Genomic DNA, 5,470 nt, shown 5'->3' with positions numbered 1-5,470 from the left:
TGTGCGATTATTATTATTATTATTATTATTATTATTATTATTATTATTATTATTATTATTATTATCACCACAACGAAGCTGCTTATGGCTAGGCTTTCGTTCACTTTTCGTGCTCGTGTGCAAAAACCGTGGGCCGATCCTGACGACTACCGAAAGTGTCCAAGCGTAATGGCACATACCCCTGTGGACTCCGGGTCATGGGCTCCGGGACCTGTAACCAACTCTACAACTACCCTTGTCACACCTGGGACCCAAAGATTACCCAGGCGTGAAGAAAGCTATTAGATTTATTTATAATCGATACGATCGCAATTTCTCCCCTTCTCTGCATGCTGGCCTGCTATCGCTTGAGCCGTTGGCGCATAGGCGCACGTGTGAAAGGATTATAATGTTGCACAAAATTGTACATGCTTCTGTCATTGTCGACGTACCTGTGACATTTGTTGGCTCCTCGGCACGTGTAACGCGAAGAGCCCATCCCTTGAATATTGTTCCCTTTCGAGCTCACTTAGATAGCTTTACATTTTCTTTCTTGCCGTTTACCATTGAATTGTGGAACACGCTACATACTAATCTCCTAGAATTGCCACATGAGTGTTTTGTAGACAAAGTTCGTTTACCTGTGGCATGTTGATTGTATGTTATCTTGATGTACTTACCCACTCCTGCTATGTCTCAAATTTGAGACAGCAGTATTTGTAAATAATAATAATAATAATAATAATAATAATAATAATAATAATAATAATAATAATAATAATAATAATAATAATAATAATAATAATAATAATAATAATAATATTTATTGCCACAAAATATACAAAATAACACAAGCAGGCCGGTCTAAGCCTCAGTTGGCTTGTAGGACCGTGCCTATGAATGTAATAGACAAAGCAAAAAAATATATATATATGTATACATAAATTGATGAGAGATGAATAAAAAAAATGAAAAAAAATGAAAGGCAAAAAATTGAAAAGAACAAGATAACATTTGGTTATCTACATATAACAAAAGTTGAAGAGGTAAATATTGCGAAATAATAATAATAATAATAATAATAATAATAATAATAATAACGGTAAGAACAGATTTTATTAGAATGTTCTTCGTGGCGACAATTATTGGCATTCTTTAATTGTGATAGCAACTACATTGATGCTGCTGGCGCTACAATCGAATCTCAGCCCGAAAAGCCGATCCGCATCGGCAATATCTACGTTCGCACCGCCCGCTCTTTGTCGGGATTCTCGTTCCGGCGTTTTGCGCTTTCCGGTCTACAGGGACTCATCGCCCACGGATATTAGTTCCAGTTTCACTGCACAAGAAATGTACTATACGCTGCTTCCCGTCTGGTCTGCTACCATCGAGCTGTATATTGCTTTGTTTTCGAAGCGAGTTTATTGCTTCTGGGAAATGTACTAAGGGCATAAAAACTCCGTAACTTATAGATCACTTAAATTGGCCAGTATAATTTCCACGTTAATTACGATAACGCCATTGGGGTACGGCTTCTAGGCTGAAGCAACGCTTGTCCCTCGGGAGCGCGTTTCGATGCTGGAGGTCGGCAGAAGGGCATATGAGGCAGGGGGTAGTGTGGAATGGCTTTTTGGCAATACACCGAACACGATGTATTTCCTACTTCCTGCAGTAGAGATGCTTTTTGGCTGGCCAAATCAAAAGTTCAGGGCCTCGGCTTATCTACTTGTGATCGCTTTCCTGTTCTCTCAAATATATTGTATCGCGCAATGGGGCTATACAGAGTGTTCCGCCGCGCAACTTGAACCAGACTTATTTGAAAAGTGGAACACACTAACGTGCTCACGGCTTTTCTTTTTTCCTTTTTTTCTATTTTCTTTGTATCTATGAACTCCTTTGTTAACATATCATTTTTATAGTCTTGTATTATTGATCGGTGTAAGTACAGAATATTTCGCTTATGTACGCTTGTGCTTTTTGTCCCTTATGTTCGCTTACTCATGTACCGTACTAATCGTAAGAATGATGCTGTTCACCAGCTTTTTTGCGCTTTATACAATATTGGAATATATATGCACTGTACCAATTTTAGAAACGCTGCTTTTGACCTACCCTGTAACGGGCGATAGGCAAACAGTATGAGTAAAAAAAAAAAGCATCGACTTCGTGTTTTTTGGCAGTCCTCTTCAGCTACTGATAATAAGTATTATAGTACGCGCATTAAACTAATTAGTTATTAAGGTACTTTCTAATTTTCTCGTTAATGCTTCACTTCACTTCTATTCCGTAAAGTTCCCGAGCATGTTAAAAAATAGCTAATACACTTGTTGCCATGCACAGAGTTTTAGTTGGTATGCTGTGAAGAAAGCCCACAAAATAATTTTTTAATAATGTCGGTATTCTTCCGCGAGCCTGGGCAGTAGCGTGCTCAACCTTGTTTTCAAAAAGCGTCATCAGCACGTTGGCCGACAAACGAGGGGACCAGAGTGCTTCAATACCATCTTGGCGTAGCCCCATCGCTTCTCAAGTTGCGAACATGGCAGCTTTCTTCCCCGTAATAGGCGTACCTGTCTGTCTTACGTTGACGGAGACGAGGATCTCGCGTAGACACCCTGGCGGACATCACAGGAGGAGAGGAGGAGCACGGTCTCTTTGACATGACAGAAACCGCTAGAGAATGGCTTTTAATAGACTTAACAGAGCATATCAACTCAACATCAGCAATTCGCGGCAGCGACATGACAAGATAGATGAAGACAGAGTTCTCAAAAGCTACTAATAGGAAGAAGCACACTACAAAAGTTCCATACTGTACAGAACAGTTTTATGGACAGTCCAGGAATAAGATGACCAGGGACACAAACAGAAGCTTCAAGAACGCACAACAAAAAATGCTTTCGCGGACACAATATGTGTGTGTGTGTGTGTGTGCGTGTGCGTGTGCGTGTGCGTGTGCGTGTGCGTGTGTGCGTGCGTGCGTGCGTGCGTGAGTGAGTGAGTGTGCGTGCGTGCGTGCGTGCGTGCGTGCGTGTGTGTGTGTGTGTGTGTGTGTGCGTGTGCGTGTGCGTGTGCGTGTGCGTGTGCGTGTGCGTGTGCGTGTGCGTGTGTGTGTGTGTGTGTGTGTGTGTGTGTGTGTGTGTGTGTGTGTGTGTGTGTGTGTGTGTGTGTGTGTGTGTGTGTGTGTTCAATACACAGGTCTGATTAATATTGCAGCATGGACAACAGCACACGATCATTCCTAATTAACACAACGTATACTGACCAAACTCGAAGATACGCTTCCTCCCCGAAAACCACAATTTCACTGCTCAAATACTCAATGACGCGCACGTAGCCGTGAATGCAATGGGTACATGTTCCTTTGTGGCCGTCCTATCAATGGTGCAGGACCACGCTTCTTCCATATTACAATTTTCCCATCACACACGAGTAAGTTATTAACTGATTCTGTGTCCCATATACACGACAAGTTTGCAAAAAAAATTTTCGAGTCCAATTCCGGACGAGTATCGCAACACACTAAAAGTAGCACCCATACCCCGGAACATGGATCCCAACCTACACAAAGCACGCAGGGAAGCGAGGGCTGAATACGTACAAAAGACACTAGCACCCCAAGAAACGACGGCATATGTAGACGCAGCCACATACCCCAGAGCAGCGGGGCAGAGCAACAGCAACGCGGTAGCAACGGTGATTGATTCGAACCTACGCGAGATCACCAGCGCATCACTACAAGGCTGTACGATAGTCGAGGCTGAAGAAGCGGCCATCGCTCTAGCGGCAGCGGAGGGATATCGGTCTATACGGTCTCTAACAATCCTTACAGACTCGCAAACAGCGTGCCGCAACTACCTACGCGGCAGAATAGGGCACGGAGCGCTCCGCATACTCCGCTCCGGAGACCACATAACACAACGACAAACAAAAGAAGAACCAATTACGCATACGAAGGTATGGACGCCGGGACACACGGGAGTGGCAGGGAAGCAAGAGGCGGACAGGATAGCTCGAGGGTACACTTATTACCGAGCATCCAACGTAGGCGACCTCGAGGAGACCGAACCTGTACCCCAAGACTATTCGGCGATACTAAATTACTACAAGGGCTGCAGAAAGCGGTATCAACCACCGCACAACTCCCTTAGCAGAGAGGACTCTGTCGCGTGGAGGCAGTTACAAACGGGCTCGTACCCGAACCTAAGCGTACTCAGCAAAATTTATCCCACACAATACAATGACAAATGCCCGTGGTGCCACGAAACACCCACGCTGTATCACATAACGTGGGCATGCCAGGAGATAGACGTGGTACCCGTTATACCAAACCCGAGTGCGGAGCAATGGGAGGGAGTGCTCGCCAGCGATCGCCAGGTCGACCAAGAAGGTCTGATTCGGAGAGCACAACTGGCAGCAGCATCCAGCGGAGCCCTGGACTAAGGGCAACCGACCGTTGTGCTAGAAGATGGGCGATTCCATCTGAAGACCGCAGAAGACCAGCGAATCTAGAGCTGATAAAGTTTTTCACTCACTCACTCACTCACTCGAGTCCACATTGCCTCGCTAACACATAACCACATAGACCCACAGAAACGCACAGTTACACATACACAAATTGTCACATTGTATAAAATGATGCTGAAGATGTACAGTGCACACAGTAAAATGATGACACGAGAAGTAGACTTTACTTCTCGTGGGACAGCCATCTTACGTCAAATTCACCCAGGCCTGGCGAGAGTCTGACGCGCGCCGTCGACTCCGAAGCTGAAGCTGTTTTCTACAAGCAGTTGTACTGCCGCATCGATGTCATCATGTCCGACAACTTTGGTAGCCCGGGGCTCATTCAGACGCGACGGCGCAAGAACTTTTACAGAAGAGACAAAAATCTTCGTTCTTGTGCATGTATCAAACAGCGCACTCATTGAAATTTGGCGTGCAGTTTCGGTCTCGCTAGGGCAATGAAATATAAGGTGGCGATCCTCAGGTTAATGGCCTTTTATATTCCATTAATCTCTGATTGACAGCGTTCTGATCATCCCTGCACTGAGCATCGATACGCAGATCTGCAACCCAGCGTTTACCACTGCTTCCAACGCGCAGTCCGCAGTCGGTCGCTCGACCACTCGAAAAGTGTGATTAACACTGTACGGCATGCTGACATTAGTTACGAAAAGTATTTTATCCGTGGATGGTCCGTTTGTGGAAACCTTGTCCAGAAAACACGGTAGTCGCGCAATGTATCTACAGATTGCAATCTAAATGCTTCTCAAAATAAACAGCACACCTTATTCCGTAGAAGAATAGTGCCCACGCTGGTGGGGTCATCTTAATGTTTCATAACTAATTAATGCTGTAAAAACAATGACATATACTTACAGTGAGAATGCTGCAGTGTGGTCACATTCGTCAAAATAATTTTCAGAAACATGTAACTGATCTCTGAGGCCGAATGTAGGCTCAAACACGCGCGGGCACATCGCCCTGGGTG

This window comes from Dermacentor andersoni, chromosome 2, assembly GCF_023375885.2.
Source record: "Dermacentor andersoni chromosome 2, qqDerAnde1_hic_scaffold, whole genome shotgun sequence".
Lineage (NCBI taxonomy): Eukaryota > Metazoa > Arthropoda > Arachnida > Ixodida > Ixodidae > Dermacentor > Dermacentor andersoni.
Note: the sequence above shows the minus strand (reverse complement) of the source record.